Here is a 17,612-nt window from a genome sequence, read left to right on the forward strand (position 1 = left end):
ATGCTTATTTCCTTCCTAGGTAGAAAACCACATAAATTCTAGGGCAAGTACCTTTATTTTTTTTGATATTTATTTGTTTTCCTTATTTTTTTTTGGCTGCGTCGGGTCTTAGTTGCAGCACACGGGATCTTTGTTGAGGCATGCAGGATCTTTTCATTACAGCACACAGTCTGCTCAGGTTTCTCCCTAGTTGCGGCATGCGGGCTTCTCTCTAGTTGTGGCATGCAGGATTTCTCTCTCTAGTTGTGGCACACGGGCTTCAGGGCGCATGGGCTCTGTAATTTGCGGCACATTGGCTCTCTCATTGAGGCGCACGAGCTCAATAGTTGTGGCGCGCGGGCTTAATTGCCCTGTGATATGTGGGATCTTAGTTCCCCAACCAGGGATCGAACCTGCGTCCCCTGCATTGGAAGGCAGATTCTTTACCACTGGACCATCAGGGAAGTCCCTAGGGCAAGTACCTTTATAATCTAGAATATTCTGAAGTGTAACTGTGTTGACATCTGTTTGGGAACTTCAGAGGCTAAGCCTTTCTCTATAAGGTCAAAGTGAGATGCATTATTGAGTTGGATATTGGGATAATTAAAGCTACAAATAATGACCCTTACAAGGAATATCCTGATAAACTGGTGATTTCAGAGCCAAACAGTTACTCATTCTTTAAAACTATACTTTTGGGGCTTCCCTGGTGGCGCAGTGGTTGAGAGTCCGCCTGCCGATGCAGGGGACATGGGTTCGTGCCCCGGTCCGGGAAGATCCCACGTGCCACGGAGCGGCTGGGCCTGCGAGCCATGGCTGCTGAGCCTGCGTGTCCGGAGCCTGTGCTCCGCAACGTGAGAGGCCACGACAGTGAGAGGCACGTATACCGCAAAAAAAAACAAAAAACAAACTATACTTTTGAACAAGAATTACCTGCTTTGTTGATGTGGATCACATTAGCTGAAAATTCCCAAATTTTTGCTTCACCTTGTGGGGCAGACTTGGCATGGGACTACATAGTATGTTTCTTCTAAGATCTTCAATTTAAGCAGGAACCACAACCAGCTGATGATCCCTATTGAGTCACTCCTGCTTCAGAAATGAAGCCTTCCTGTACAGCGCCAACTCTCACTTTTTCCACATTACATAATCCTCCCTGTTCCCCAGCATTTCAATGCAGCCATCATATAAGTGGAACCAGGAGTGTGGTTTGGTTAATGCTTCATGTTGATATTGATGGACTACAGAACAGCGGGTCCCTTGTTGCCTAGCAACCAAACAAAGTGCCTTATCCTACTGACCTCAGTATGAGTACCGCTGGCACAAATGCTGCTCCATCATTGAATGGATTGTTGTTTCCTTGTTCCTGGTGATTCCCAGCCATGGGGATCAGCCTACCCTGATAAGGCTTCTGATTGAATGTAATGATTCCTAAATTACTCAGTTAATAAGCATTCAAATGGAGATTTAAGTCCAGGATTGTCAAACTCCAAAGATAGTCTTTGGGTTTTTTGGCTTTACACATCAGAAAAGAAAACAGAAACCACTGGCAAAACAATCTGACATTGTTCAAAGAAGGAACATTCTTAACACTTTTGAGTTACCTATATAGCTACTAATAGTCATAACAATTATAGTAGTAATAACCATGCAGGTTAACATTTCTGGGATAACCGGGAATTCTGGGGGTTGACTCACTGCTAAGCACTTTGCATATATTATCTTACTGGAGACTCACAGCCATGCTGGGCTGTGAGGTACTGATCCTACACCCATTTTCTAGCCGGGGAAAACTAAATTGCCCCAGAGCACAGGGTAGTACATGGGGAGTTGGGATTAGCATCCAAGTCAATCAAGCCCAAACCCCAATTTTCAACCTTGGCATTCACTGCTGCTGGGTACCAGAAGATGCACAGGGTCCCTTAAGTCTCCCTAAGGAAGTGTGGGAGGACTTTTGGCTCTTTCTGCTATTGAAAAGCCGGTTCTCTCTTAAGAATACTTCCGTCCATGTGGATCTGCCTTGGCATCGGGCACAATATTGGAAGAGAGAGAAAGTACCTCTATGGGTAGGATACAGCCCACTCTTTTTTTTTTTTTTTAATTCAAGTATAGTTGATTTATGATGTGTTAATTTCTGCTGAACAGAAAAGTGATTCAGTTATACATATATATACATTCTTTTTCATATTCTTTTCCATTATGGTTTACCATAGGAGACTGAATATAGTTCCCTGTGCTATACAGTAGGACTTTCTTTTTTATCCATCCTATATATAACAGTTTGCATCTGCTAATTCCAAACTCCCACTCTCTCCCTCCCCCAGTCCCCCTCCCCCTTGGCAACCACAAGTCTTTTCTCTATGTCTGTGAGTCTGTTTTGTAGGTAAGTTTGTGGAGAGATAGCCCACTCTTGTTTGCATTAACCAAGGTGTGGGCAGGTTCACATTGGGCCATACCTTCCCTGAAGCAGAGATGAGTGAGACTGGGAGCGATGACAAAGAGAGATGAGGGGAGGGATTTACACACTGTGCTCTCTACCCCACCCATCTACAAATCACAAGTTGGCAGGCACTCCCCTGATCCAGTTTAGTGGTGCCAAGCACAATATCCAGACTGTGTGGCCACAATGACTGAGCATACTCATTGCTCTTACAAACCATTAAAGTTTAAAGTGGAATGAAAATTATCCCAGGAACACCGGCTCTGTTACTGTGAAATCATCTGTGCTTGACTCATTGAAGGAGGCTTCAAGGTCCCAGAGCTGTGTAACTAAGATCTGTGTTCCAGTCTTTCTGCCCCCGCTGGCTGGAGGTGAGAGAGTAGGGCGGCAAAAGGTGACACGACCTCCCAAGGGCCAGGGAATGCCCTTGGTTACTTTGTTGGCTGGGATGGGGGAGCCAGATAACCAAGCTTATTAAAATTCCTTGATACTAAACCAAAAATGGTTTCTGGGTGAGATCGAAGCAACTCCCTTTTTAGTCACATGTACAAAATTCACTGCCTGAACTTGGTGACCTCTGTTTCGTTGCTTAAAGAATTTTACGCTTCTTTCTGGATTCTCCTTACTGGTTTGAGACCAGGGGTTTCATATATGCTCCTCAGTTCATAGAAGCTTTCGAGAGATGCCTAAAGGGTTTCGGGGGGGTGGGGGTCAGGGGTGCAGGGATGGGGTGCACCATCCTGGGTGCCTCCAGGCAGGCCCCTGCTACAACCAATGCATCCAGCAGGTTCTCCTCTCTGTGTTTTCTGAAATGGGTTTCTGCTGGGGAATGCTTTTATTTCCCCACCTTTTTTGGGTAAGAGTACCCTGATTGTCTTCTAGAAATCCACCACTCTCTGTCCTCTGCCAAACTCAGAAATGAGTGTGTATGAGACTCAGGCCTCATCAGCGAGGGTCTCTGATCCATCTCACCCCAAAGGCAATCCTGAAAAGGGCACTCGACCCACTTGGGCCAGTGAGCACTGGGCTGCCCAGGCCCCAATCTAGGCCCATCCCTTTCTAGCTCTCTGATATGGTATCTCTAGAGCCTCAGTTTCTTCATCTATAAATAGGGATAATGCTGTTTATACTTAGGGTAGCACCTGTCAAGTAGTACACATTTTACAAAATAGGAACCATTATTTATGAACCTGTGAGGGTAATTTATTGCTGAGCTCTACTAGATCCTTCCTAATTGTTCCATTTATCCGTTACCCAAAATGTCCTTTATAACATCCCCTCCCTTCCAAATAAAAGTAACAGCATCTCCTCATTTTACTATCTCTCCACCAACCGAATCCCTAGCCAATTTGCTTTTATTTCTCTTCTAATCCTTCTCATTCCTGCTCTGGATGCTGCGTGCAGGAGGGGCCTGGAAGAAGTTTACCTTCTGCTGACATCTCATGCTTACAATACCACACCGCCCACTGTGACGATTTCTCCATCTTTTCACGCACCGCCACCCTCAGGACGAAATATTCCCTTTGTGTTATAGCATCATTTTGCAGGTGTAACCATGGTTAGGTACAATGCTCGCTTCCCTGACTGAAATGTTTTTGTTTTTGTTTTACTGAAGTAGAGTTGATTTACAATATTATATTAGTTTTAGGTGTACAACATAGTGATTCAATTTTTTTTAAAGATTATACTCCATTTATAGCTATTATAAAAGACTGGCTCTATTCCCTGAGCTGTGCAATATATCCTTGTAGCTTATTTATTTCATATGTAGTAGTTTGTACCTCTTGATCCCCTACCCCTCTATTGCCCCTGCCTCCTTCCCTCTCCCCACTGATAACCACTAGTTTGTTCTCTATGCCTGTGAGTCTGTTTCTTTTTTGTTATATTTGTTCCTTCATTTCATTTTTTTTTTTTAGATTCCACATATAAGAGATAACATACAGTATTTGTCTTTCTCTGTGAACTATTACTGAGGGGTAATACCCTCTAGGTCCATCCATGTTGTTGCAGATGGCAAAATTTCTTTCTTTTTTATGGCTGAATAATATTCCATTGTGTGTGTGTGTGTGTGTGTGTATGGCCACATCTTCTTAGATATATCCAGCATTACTTTGAATCTACTTCAGTTTACTTCAGTTTTGCCCTGTGCACGTTTTCCAAAGCCCCTCCTCCAACCTTTTTATTCCAGTTGCTGGGCTTTTGCTATTTCCTTGCCTCAGAGAGATTTCCAGGGCAGAGAACACAGAAGGCTTTTGACGACAAGGGCTCTTGCTATCTGAGGAGATGGTGCTAAATACCCTCAGAAAGGAAGAGGAGGCAGACAGAGGAATGCCCTCAGGAGTGAGGCGAGAGTAAGGAGACAAGTCTCTGTGCCTGGGAAGGGGAAAGTCAGACAGCTATTGAAGAGCCAGATGTCAGTGCCACTGATAATCCCCCGCCCAAGGAGGGGGCGGGACTCGGGAGGGGAAGGCCGCCTGGTACACCTGGCGGGGCTGAGCCTGGGCAGGTGTTCTCCAGCCTTGGCAAAGTTACCGTCCATGAGTGAGACACAAAAATAGACTACAGGGCTTGAAGAGAACTCGAGGGTGAGGATGTCAGCAGCAACCGTGACAGATTGAAGACTGGGCGTGATCTTAGCCTCCTGTGCTACCCAGGAAGGGGATGGCTCCAGCCATGACTGAGTTTAGCCTTCCTGCCGTGCTGGCTGGTGGGACGGGCACTGAGATTCGACTTCAGTTGAAATAAAGCACAGTAAAGACATGAGGCCTACACACAGCTGTGCACTGAAGTGTACCCTGACATCGATAACCACACGCCAGCATCCACAGCTGGTCCCCGTACGTGTGAACATTTCAGTGAGAGGCTGTATCAGAGAAGGCCCCAACCAGGAAGGGGGAAAAACAGTACCTCCCAAAGGTAAAACATCTTCATCTGAGGTCCTGTGGTCGGCCTTCAATGTGGTCAGTAGTGCCAAGAGCCAAAATACATCCTTTAAAAAAAAAAAAAAAAAAATCACTTCCTTACCCCCAGGAAATTTATGCATCTGGAATTTTATGAAGCCAAACCCACTAGTCAGTGTCAGAACTGGAATGAGAGGAAACTTTCTGTAGAAACACCCTCCCATCCTCTCGTGTCATAGGTGAAAAATGGTCGGCTTTGTTTTCTTTGCTTGTGAAGGGAAGAAAAAAATATCACGATGCTTAGTCTCCAGTATCCTCATTGCCAGGTGCCTTTATAGTTCCCAAGTTGTCCCATCAAACTGAGTTACAACTCCATTAAAATTCCACACTCAATATTTTTTGTCTCATCCCCTAATACTCCAATCCTTGGCTGTCAGCAGACACATCAGGAAACTCCCCTATCCGGAGGATTTGGTTTAAGGTTTATCTTGGCCTGGGAAAGAGAGGAGAAGTTAGGAAAAGAGGAGGGACTCAGAGAGAACCCAAGCGGCTGGCAGTGGGGAACGACAGGGCTTATTCATTCAGGCAAGTCAGGCCCTTCGGGTCTCAGCAGTAGGGGCAGGCAGACGGGTAGGGACCCTGTGAAGTACCATTTTAAAGGAGAGATGCGGCCAGGCTGAAGGAGCGCCCATCAGCCCCCAAGGGGAGGAAGTGAAAGCGGTTCCCCAGTCAGCAGCTCCTCACCAGAAAAGGGGGGAAAGTGGCCCCAGGTTGACTCAACCCAGCAGATCCTGTCCAAGGACAGTTATGGAATGCAAATATTTAGAAATCCTGTGGTTGTTTAGCGCTCTTCAGAGCACTAAACACACACGGTGTGTCCCCAAACCAAGATGAATGAGCCCTGCTTCTGAAGTTCCCTGACCTGCAAAGATAAAAGGAAACAAACTGTCAGACAAGGGTTATCTTCCCCCCATTTTGTGCTTGTAAATCTCTGTCAAACATGCATTGTTTTCTGGTCCTAAGTGTCCTCTTCATGGAGGCAGGTGACTTTGGATATGCAGAGTTACTCTTCCAGTGACTCTCCCCGTGGCTTTCCACGAGAAGGGATTGGAGGAGGAACAAGAAGAGGAAGGGAAAGGGATTCGAAATGAGAACTGGATGTTCTTCACTGCGTAACTGTCTAAGAGCAGAGGATGTGCTTCAGCCCCTTTGCAGCTCGACAATAGGGCCTGGCCCTCTGCCTGATAGATGTGAGTCAGGTGGGGACGGGCTCCTGGTGGGGTTGGAAGAGAGGCTAGGTGGCCGTGCTCTGTGAAAGGACAGCTGGCCTCCTGGAGGTCACTGGCCTTCCTCTGAGCACCACCATGATTTTTTTGAAAGGAAATAGAGAATATTAAAAGTCTGAATAATCAAGCCTTTACTGAAGGGACAAATAAGATTCTAATCCATGGCCCCAAAACTACAGGGATTGCTAACACAGCTAGCTGGTACTTTGGAGTTAGTGGGAGATTCCTTTTCTGGGCGAAGAGAAGTGGGGAAGGAATTGAAAACTCACCAGGGAGTCTTGAGTAGAAATCTTGAACACGCACCAGGCGCTCAGCTGCCGTGTACCTGAGCAGGAAGGAGACGACGTGCAAGTGGGGGAAATACCTATTTAGAACACCTGGGCACACAAACCGGGAGAAGGTGACAAACTTGTGACTAGAGGAACAGCAGCTCCTTCCACGAGTTAGAAATACTAAAATTTTACACGCTGAAAGCAAATGAAATCCTTTCACGAACTCACTGACGGGGTTCAGAATGGGCGCTCGTCCTGTGCAGTAGTTGTCATCATGGCTTATGGCTATTACACCTCCATATCCTGCTCACTCCATCTCCCCTAAGGTCTCTGACGGCAAGTCTCTCTCTCTAGCCTGATCTCGCACTTGGCGTGCCTGGTTATGCGCTGTCTGAGATCTAGCATCGTGAACCACGTCATCATAAAATACGAGAGGTTGGGATAATTGAGAATTGGGGTACAATAAAAGCTATGTGACTGGGGCACACTGCTTTAAAAGAAAAGAATCTTGAGATTGACCGTCAAGCCGTTAGATGGCTTGATGGGATGCAAGTGCGAGGCTGGGCGAAAGCAGGGGTCCCCCGAGTGTGGTCCTGGAACAGCAGCAGCAGCGTCACCGGGGCGTTCATTAGAAATGCAAATTATCAAGTCCCGTCACCAAGCCCGGCTGCATTAGAAACCCTGAGGGCAGGACCCAGCTGCCTGAGCTTCACAAAACCCCTCAGGCGAGTCCAACGCAGCCCGACGTTTGAGAACCAACGGACTAAGAAATGAAGCTGATGATCTAAGGAAGACAGCACAACGTCCCATATCAGGACCATGGTCTTCTGGCTTCCCATGAGCACTTGCTCCAGCCATACTTCATTCTTTAGGCAGATGAACCCTTCTCTTTGGAAAGAACCTTCAGAGACTAGGATCAGAGTGGATCTTGTGTGTCTGTTTCCTTATTTGGATGGTTTTTTACAAAAAGCCACGTTCTGCAGCTAGATTACCAGGCCGATCTCTAAATGTCTCTTGTCAGGTTCTCAAACTCAAATTCAAGCCTCAGAGGACCAAGGTTTCCGTGTTGAGGGTGTTCAAAAAGAATGTGCTTCAGGCGATGGCCTCAGACATGTTTATCATGCCTTTGAGCTGCTGTGCCCGTGTCCTCTCTCGGTATTCGTAAATAGAGCACCCATCTGGGACAGTCTGAGAATGTGGCTCTTCTAGGTAGGATGGGGCCCAACTACAGGATAACAAAGGATAATCTCCTAGACTCCGGGAGACACCAGATTGTGGGTCAGAGGCCAGATGTACCAAGAAATAGACACATAACTTTTCCAGGACTAATCAGCTTGCGTGATTTCGATCCTGAGGGTAGTTTTGACAGTCATGGGCCATGAAGCAGCTGCCAGCTTCCGACAAAGATAGAGCCATGCAATGGGGGCAAAATACCACCCAGAGTTTATGGGGTAGCGTGGGGAGCAAGACGCCACACAGGCTGATGCCGCAGAATCCCACTACATTTATTATGGCTATCAGCACCGTGTTTTTCTCTTTGGCCATCACAGTGTTTCCCGGTGAAATGTAGCCTGTGCTTAACTGACATAGGAGAGAGATTGAGAGGCGGTAATGACCCAAAGTGTCCCCGTGCCATGGGAGTAGAGCAGTGCGGCTGGATATAAACATAACTCAGAGACAGATGTTTTCACAAGCTCCTGTTAAAGCAATCATCATTGCCATATTTTTTAAAAGTCCTCATGTGCGTGCCCCCTCCCATTTTTGTGACAGTCAAGGTATCAAGGAGAACAGGGGAAGAGGTTTCTGTTCCAGTATTGACCAGAGACCTTAACTAACTTCTCGGATAGACCAAGATGTACGTTTTCACCAAAATTTCAAGTCATGTAAATTTTAGCTGCCCCGTGTCCCTGTTTCCCACTGGGGAAATATTGCAAGTCAATGTTATTCTAAACCGATTATTTAGGGAAATAGTTTTTTTCTTTTAAAGGGAACAACAAAAAGCCACTGCTCTAACACCTGATTCTATTCCACCTTGAGAACGTTCAGCAAGGACCAGTAAAGAGAGCAGATTCAATTTTCCCTCTCAGAATGATTAGACGGTGTACTAGTCAGAAATGCATTCAGCTCGATTAATAGCTAACTGACTGAAGTCATTTAAACACATAAAGGTGCATTCTCCTCTCACATAAGGAGCCTACAGAGAAGCAGTTTGGGGTCAGAAGGATGCCCTCAAGAATCCAGACTTCTCTGTCTTCTTGGTCTACCATCCTTGGCTTGAGCTGTTTGGTCTCACGGCAGCAACAGAGCTGTACCTCCAATGTTGTGTCCGTGTTTCAGGCAAAAGAGAAAGCAAACTTCTACTTACATCTCATTAGCAGCCCTGTTGTATGGCCATATTTGGCTGTAAGGGAAGCTAGAAAATCAGGATTTTAGCTTTTAAACCTCTGAAGGGGAGAAGAAATTGGGTCAGCTAATCTAGAGTGTATTATTACAGATGTCATAATAAATAACAGACCTCTGCATTAATTAGTCTTGGCATGTTTCGGGAAACATCATCAAGGACCTTCTCCTGTTACAGGTTCATATAAGCAACAAATCATGATTCAGTGCGATAAATACTAAATGCCAGGTGTATTTGGCATAAATACTTCCCTGTATTTGGCAGGGAAGACTAGGCCATTGCTTCTCAAGCTTTACTGGGATATCGTTGAAATGCAAATACTGATTCAGTGGATCTGGGATGGGGTCTGAATTTCTGCATTTACAACCGGCTCCAAGGAGAGGCCAGTGCTGCTGGTCCATGAATAGTAAGGGTCTAGGTAACAATTAAACAGGGCCTAAAACAGGAGTAGGAATTCACCAAGTGGAGAGAAGAGAAGAGTGCCCCCAAGGCCGGGGGAATGGCACGCCCAAGTGCATGTGCGTATCCCCGTTCATGCAGTCCTTTGCAACACTCTTTCTAAAGAATTTTCTTCAAAAATATATATATACACATGCATGGATGGATGGACAGACAGGTAGGTAGATAGACACATACAATAAGCAGATATTATATATTCAGTCAACTGTGCTATAAACTTGTGACCAGTGTAATTCTCAGCCAGTGAACACCTTACCACACTCTTCTCGTTTGATGTGTTGGGTTTTCTCTTCTGTGACCTTTCCTTCTGCCATTGACGTTGTATTCTAGGAAACAGGTTTTACCCATAACGATTGGTGAAAGACTTGCCAGTATCAGTCCTGGATTATAAGTCCCACGAAGACAAAGGAAGAATACCATGTTCAGTGTTTAAAAAAAGAAAAAAAGTGAGCTTTGCTTCTTAAGTCACTTCATGAAGTAGTCAAGGGCACAAACAATAAAGATCGTCCATCCCTTCAATGGCATGAGGCCAATCATAGTATAGCTGCAGCTTGGAATGATTGACTGACAGTTGTGTGACCCGTGACCTAGAAGAAGCTATGACCAGAAAGCTGTCATGACTTTAGAGGATTTGAGAAAATCTGAAGAGCCATTGCCAGTGAATGCAGCCAGACATACCTCTCTGGGGAGACCGTGCTGAAATGTATGTGCTGAAACATACAGTTGGTTCACGCATTTCCATTTCCAGGAGTTCATACCCCACCTACATGAGGGATGCTCTATGGGGCATATTTAGAGACTAGCACATAGTCTGATATTTTGGAGTGGAGGACAAGAGAGGAGGAATGGGAAAAGATGAGGCTGCTCTCATCTCAAAATTAGGTTGGTTGAGCCACGCTGAGGTTCACCTTACCCCATGGGTAGTGGGAAACTATCAAAGTTCATAAGCAGTGGGATAACACAGTCCCATTTGGACTTTAAAGGGATGACTTTGTTGACAATGCAGTGGAAAGATGCAGGGAGAGTAGAGCAGCTAAACTGGCGTCAGGGAGGTCAGGTAGGACGAGAGAGAAGATGAGACACTGAACCAGAGCAGTGACTCTAGGAAGAGAGAAAAGTAACAAGATGTAATTGTCATGTTAAAGGTAGGCTCACTTGGGCAGAGTAAACTTTAAGATGTATGGCTGAGGGAGAAAGGAGAAGTTGAGGATGACTCTAAGACCAGGCTAGCAGTTCAGACTCGCATGTGTTTTTTAATTTATATTTGATGGCCTGCAGTTGTTCAAAGGCTCTCTATACGCATTTGCCTTATTTTGTCCACTTCATGTATCTTTGACACCTGCCTGAGGCTGAAAGCTTTTGAGACCGAGCACAAGGGGGTTTGGCTTGGCCAGCAGGATGAATGATAGTGCCTCTAACTGAGGGAGTTAACCCAGGAGAGGAGCAAATCTTCAGGAGGAAGATGATTCAGGCTAGAGCTTTACCAATAAAGAGAAAAGAGTAGTTTGGCGCTCATGGGTCTAGGACTAGCTTGAACCTTGATTTACTTTCTCTGTGACCTTGAGTCAGTTACCTTGGCCTTCCAGTAGCTATAAAGCAGAAGAAAACATGCACCGCCCTTGTGAATAGCTCCCCAGAGCCACTAGGCTCATAGCATTGATTCTGGCCAGGACACATTAATCAGTGTCATCCCTTCCTCTTTATAGGCATCTTTACGAGCCCTCATTTCCTTGCACACCCAGCTCTCTAGACTCAGAAAATATGTGTTGATGACCCGGACTCCCACTGTTTCCCCCAAGCAGTGCCGCCCTGTGCAGTCAAAACCGACAGAGGAGAAAAGACAAGTCTGGTGTATCAGGTTTCCCTGGGATCCACCATCCAATTCTCAGTATGCAAGAATTTTTAGAAAAAGTTCAGTGTTTATTTTCATGGTTACACTAAAGACCTCTGGAAATACCATAGATAACCACAGCACCAATAACTATTTAATTTATTACATTTGTACATACAGATGGAAAGAAGCCAGTCTTGGCATAAAGACAACTATAAACAAATGTAAATTACAAATCAGACAGTCAGATTGGAAATTGAAATAGAAAACATTCAAAGTCCACCTAAAGTTTCCCATTCCCCTGTAGCATTAAGGTATTAAGTCCTTTTACTTTTTTTTTTTTTTTTTCCCACTAATCTGAAGTCCCTCTGCAGTTAATGAGGTTTTCTTTCTTCTCCTTATGCATTCAGTTTAAAAAAGCAGGCACTGGGGATGCAAAGATCAAATAAGACCCTGCCCCTGGTCAAATCATGGTTTAATCCTGTGCCTTGTGCAAAGTTTAGGTGTAAAAAAAATTTTTTTTTAATGAACGAGTAAATGGATTAATTTAATCTGTTAACTGTCTTAAAACCCTTTTTTTGGGGGTGTGTGTGGGGAGTATTACTCTTTTCAATGAAGAATTGTGAATAAACTACAGCTGAAGGTAGAAAGAAATCAAGTTCTAAACCTGTACCTTTGTGATCACGTATTTTGGTCCCCGATTATCTCAAATATCCATTTCCTTCCTCAAGCTAAAGAATCTTGATTAGGTCAGATGTTCAAGTTTAAATATCTGAACTAGGAGCAAACAGGTGATATTTTTCTTCCAAGTGGTGCAGCTATCGTTTCCCTCCACCTGCTAACAAGTAGCCTCAGTAGGTTTAGCTAAACTCATTGGTTTCTCTTTGAAGTCAGAGCAGTGAAACTAATTTGTTTTCAGTGTCCAGAGACCCTAAACCTGGTCCGTGTTACCATCTACTCTCACTAAGCCCAATGTAATAACCGTGTAATCGGTGTCTTTACGTCCTCTCTTGCCCGCTCCATCCTATTATCCACACTATAAGCAAAGTGGTCTATTGAAAGCACAAACTAATTACATTAGCTTAGTGCTTTAAAACCCTCCCATTGCTCTTGGGATAAATACCAGAATCCCTAATGTGGTCTTACACCCAACAAGATAGCTCTGTCCCCACGTCTCCACACTGGGCTTAGACCATGCCTCTCGTTCCCCTATTTTCTCTCATTGCCCCGTACATCTCTCTTTGTAGCAGTAATCACAGGAGCAATTTTTGTTCTTTTTAAATTGCTTGATGACTGTCTCCCTCACTTGAAAATAAACAGCAAGAGAGCGGTGACCACCTCTCTTTGGGCTCATTGCTAGATCCCTAGTAGCTAGCTTAAAGCTTCACATGCAAAAGGCATTTAATATATGTTCATTGCATGAATGAAGCAATCCACAAATAAATGATCGATTGTTCTCTCAATCACCAGATGCTGTTTTTAGTAGTAAGAAAACTTATTTCAGGGATGAAAACTTGCCCATTTTGCCTACTTCTCCAGTAAATATTACCTTCTAAATATTTCAAGGCCTTGATGGTAAGCTGTGAAAGGATTTGTATTTCTACCATTCCAGAAGAATGGAGGAAGAGGGGAAGCACAGTTATGATCTACTGTCTCTGAAATTCTCTGTGATTGTCTGCATTTATCTGGTGTTGAATGAATCCTTATCTCTCTAGTAAAGTACTGCGTATTTTGTCTGTAGAAATCAAAGATTTGGGTATCTAGTCAAATCAATTCACAAATGTTGTAGGAAATGTTCTTCCTTGCTTCAGTTTTATTTGTGCACTGGCCTGCCTTTTGTAGTTCAGCTAATTTTGTGACTCTAGACATTGGACCACAAAGATGAGTAAGATACATGCACTGTTCTTGAAGAGATCTAAGCCCAGCAAGGAGTGTGACCTCTTAAACAATACAAGACAATAAGAACTCTTAAACAATACAAGACAATAAGAATTATAAGTGTGTACAAGTCCTAAATGAGAAGGAATTGATATGATTGGAGAGTATAGACTTTTTAAGTTTATATAATCAGGAAATCAAAAAAGTTTATCACAGTTGGCCAGGCACTATGGATACCAAGTAAAAAAGAATGTCCTGGGCTTCCCTGGTGGCGCAGTGGTTGAGAGTCAGCCTGCCGATGCAGGGGACGCAGGTTCGTGCCTCGGTCCAGGAAGATCCCACATGCTGCAGAGCAGCTGGGCCTGTGAGCCATGGCCGCTGAGCCTGCGCGTCTGGAGCCTGTGCTCCGCGACGGGAGAGGCCACAGCAGTGAGAGGCCCGCGTACCGCAAAAAAAAAAAAAAAGAATGTCCTTTATTTTGTGTGTTTAATTAAACCTTGTATCCAGTTAAATTTTGCCCTGAACAAGAGCTTGCTTTTTCATTGCTTTCTATGTAAGTTCCATTGCCCTAAATGGCTTCTTCATCTCTGACCCTTAATTCTTGCTACCAGCTCTGTCTATGGCATTTTCCTTCAAGTGACCTCTCAGTAATCAACCTTGACTCCTCTGATACTTCTGTCTACTGGAACATGGACAGAACCAAAGGATGAACTTGGTAGTCCTGTAATTCACCCATCCGTCCAAATTAGGTATGACTTGTACATGCTTGTCATCTAGGTAGGGAAACAGATATGAACAGAAACTACAGGACCAGCAAAAGCAAGGAACTTGGGATGAAGGCCACACAGCATGTACTCAAAAGCATGGACTCTAGAAAAAGAAGACTAAGTTCAAATCTTGCTGCCATCTCTTATTAGCTGGATGAAATGAAGCAAGTTACTTAACCTCATCAGTAAATTGGAATGATAATACTTATCTCATGAGGCTCTAGCAAGTGTTAAATTAAGGAATTTATGTAATATGTTTAACCTAGTACCCAGTACAGAGCGTGCACATAATAAGTGATAGACGTGACGATGATGAACAAAAGGATCCTAAAAACATATATAAGATGCTCCAGGAAGCGGGTGATTCTGCTTAAGAAGTGGCTCGCTGAAGAAGAGACGTTTGAGCTAAACCTTGAAGGGTAGAAGGAAGCCAGGAAGGGGATTGGGAAGACGACATTTCAGAGAAAGGAAAAATGGTAAACTAAAATAAAAGGTAGATTTAAGGCTAAAGAGTCTACAGAAGAAATAAATGATGTTAGCTTGAGTCAGGGGCTCAGCTATGGATAACAGAAAAGAAGAATCTGAACCAAATCTGGGATATATTCCCTAGACTAGGTTTCAGAGTGGTGACATAAATTATATTAAAGTATTTTGCGTGTAAAGTATATGCAGTTAACAACTTGAACTTCATGAGATGGAGCTGTTATCAAAGGTCGCCGTCTTCTTCACCAACATTTATATGGAGCCCTCTAAGTGTTTTACAATCAGGTTTAAAAGCTATTTCTGTTGTTGAAAACTCTTCTTACCTTTTCTTAAATCATAGTGCACATTTTCAGGGTCACACTAAACATTCAAAGATATAGACCACGATTTCCTTCTTTACTCAGAGGCTACATTGTTCAGCTGGGCCGAGGAAGGGAAGTTCTTCCAAACTTTTTCAAAACCTACGTGGGGGCATTACATTCAAATAGGGCATGCTCCTAAAATCTTAACCATTTTGTGTCAGTGTCTCTGTCTCCCCACATCCCCCATTCTGGCCCTTCTTCTTTGTCAGCTCAAGCTCTTTGATAATTGACACCCTCACTTTTGAGACTTTGAGCAATTTGGTATTTTGCTTATGTTTGCTTTTTAGCCTCATATACTCCATAAATCACCCAATAACTTCTATTCCATAACTACAGAGCTGACACTTGAGAAACACAGTTTGCTATTTTATTCTCCTCTCCCATTATCCATTCAGCCCCTCCATATGTATTTTTCTTACACACAAACCCAGTACTAAAAATACACATATGTTGAGGGTTCTGCCAAAATACTTAGTGAGTAATCTAACTTGCCTGAGACCGAAAGAAGTATGAGGGTCCTGAAATAAATCCCTTTGAAATGAATGAACCAATTTGTTTGGAACCTGATGTATTAAGACTCCATAAGTGTATGACTGTGGGATATAAATTCACTGGGCCAAATCTATACACCTCACGTCAGCCTTTAGGATTGACATCCTTCCCCCAGATGTCACAGGTTCAGCCATTGTTTTCATGCACAGTGCAAGCATATCGTAGCCTCTGTTTTCTTTCTCTAATTTCTTCAAAGCTCTAATATTTACCTAAAAGTACCATGTTTATTTGTTTACTTATTTGTTGTCTGTATCTTCTCTCTGGATTGTCACTCTGTGAAGGAAAAGGGGACTTTCCTGTGCTGTTTCCCACCATATTCCCCACACTAAATCATGCTAAGTGCTCAAATTTGTTGAAGCGATTTTTCAAACCCAAAGCCCCATAAGGCCAAATTAGTAACTTTACTTGCTTGTATTTCTCCTAAAAATAAAATAATAATGATGGCTATAACTTATGAGTACCTGCTACCTGGCTAGTACCGTGCTAGCATTCTGACATAGACCTGTGTAATCCCCACAGCTACCGTGCACAATCTATACTTGTATTTTATTGCCTTTGCAAATGAGACTGTCAGATCTCAGAGAGGTTGACTAACTCACCCAAGGTCACAGAGCAGGGAAGCAGAGGCTTTAGGGATTCAACGTAGATTACCATCAAGTACAATGCAGCCTCTTGAAGTTATTAGATGCAGCCCTTTTGTATTGATTCTGGATTGAGGCTATAAAAAGGTATTGTCAGTTTCAGTGGCTTGCTTCGCTTCTTCTTAGATGTTGTGGTTGTAGGGATGATTACTCATTCTCCTGCTTCTCATCCTTCTGTCAAGTTCAGTTTTCTACATCCTTTGCGAAGAGCAAACTAAAACGGATCCCTTTTCCAAAACTCATACAGTCTCTCCCGGTTACATTTCTAAGCAAATCTGAAGGGCCCCAAGCCTTAAAGTCCCGCCATCGAACGAGTCCGACAGCTCTCCCTGATCCTGTTGGATTTTATGGTTTATCTGAAGTGTCTGACCAGCTGTGTCAGAGTGGCAAACTTTCCATACAAAAGCAAAGCAAGAGGGGAAGTATGCCCTTCGCCTGCCAACTGGCATAGTTTCTTCTGAATTCCATTCCAAGTTTTGCCTGAGACTTTTCGAGAGCTCTGGGTCTATTCCCTTACTCCAGTGAGCCAAGTCAGGGCCACCATCCGTCCAAATTAGGCAGACTGCTCCTTTTATTTATTTATTTGCCTTTTGAAAAAGGTCCCTTGAGTTCTTGTACATATTTTAAACACGTCTTATCCCATTAGGTCACCGTTGTGTTTGTCTTGCCTTTATAGGAAGAAATAAATTCTAAAGAATTTGGAGGACTTCAAAATTCATGGAGTTTCCCCTGCACTGATATTCTACTCTAATATTTGAATGAGTTGTATGTGTTAACTATGTGCAGATCATTATAAATATATGCAGGTCATTATACTTCAACATTTCCTCAAAGTCGTTAGGAAAAAAGGCCGTATCTTGCAGGGCTGGGGGTCATTGGCACAAAGTTTAAACTCTAAATACAGTGGGAGGCTACTAATGGGTTCTAAACAAAGGAAAAGCATGATTCGATTAAATATTTAGTGTGACAGAAGCACCTGAACCATGTTTGTTTAACAATCTTATGAGATATATCCTCACACATCTCAAAATCTCCCCATATAAGGCAGTCATACCACACTCAGCTAATACTCGCTTACATTAATTGTTAATACTTTGGATTGGTCAGAGTATTTTTCCCTCCTAAATGGATAGGAAGGTCAAAGCTGAACTGGAAGACCACATTGATTTGAGTGTCCGTTGAGTTGGCAGTGAAACAGAAAATGTTGAACCAAACAACCCTCTTTCCATGATAATAACTGAAGAGACAGAGCACATCCACTAGGGACTTCCATCATCAGGTCCACAATGGAGCACTTGTTCCAATAGCTCCTTGAAAAGAGTTGAGGAACCCAGGAGACTTGAAGAAGCAAATACATGTTC

Source organism: Aethalodelphis obliquidens, unplaced genomic scaffold (genome assembly GCF_003676395.1).
Source record: "Aethalodelphis obliquidens isolate GAN/ISIS:26980383/991018 unplaced genomic scaffold, ASM367639v1 scaffold45, whole genome shotgun sequence".
NCBI classification, from domain to species: domain Eukaryota; kingdom Metazoa; phylum Chordata; class Mammalia; order Artiodactyla; family Delphinidae; genus Aethalodelphis; species Aethalodelphis obliquidens.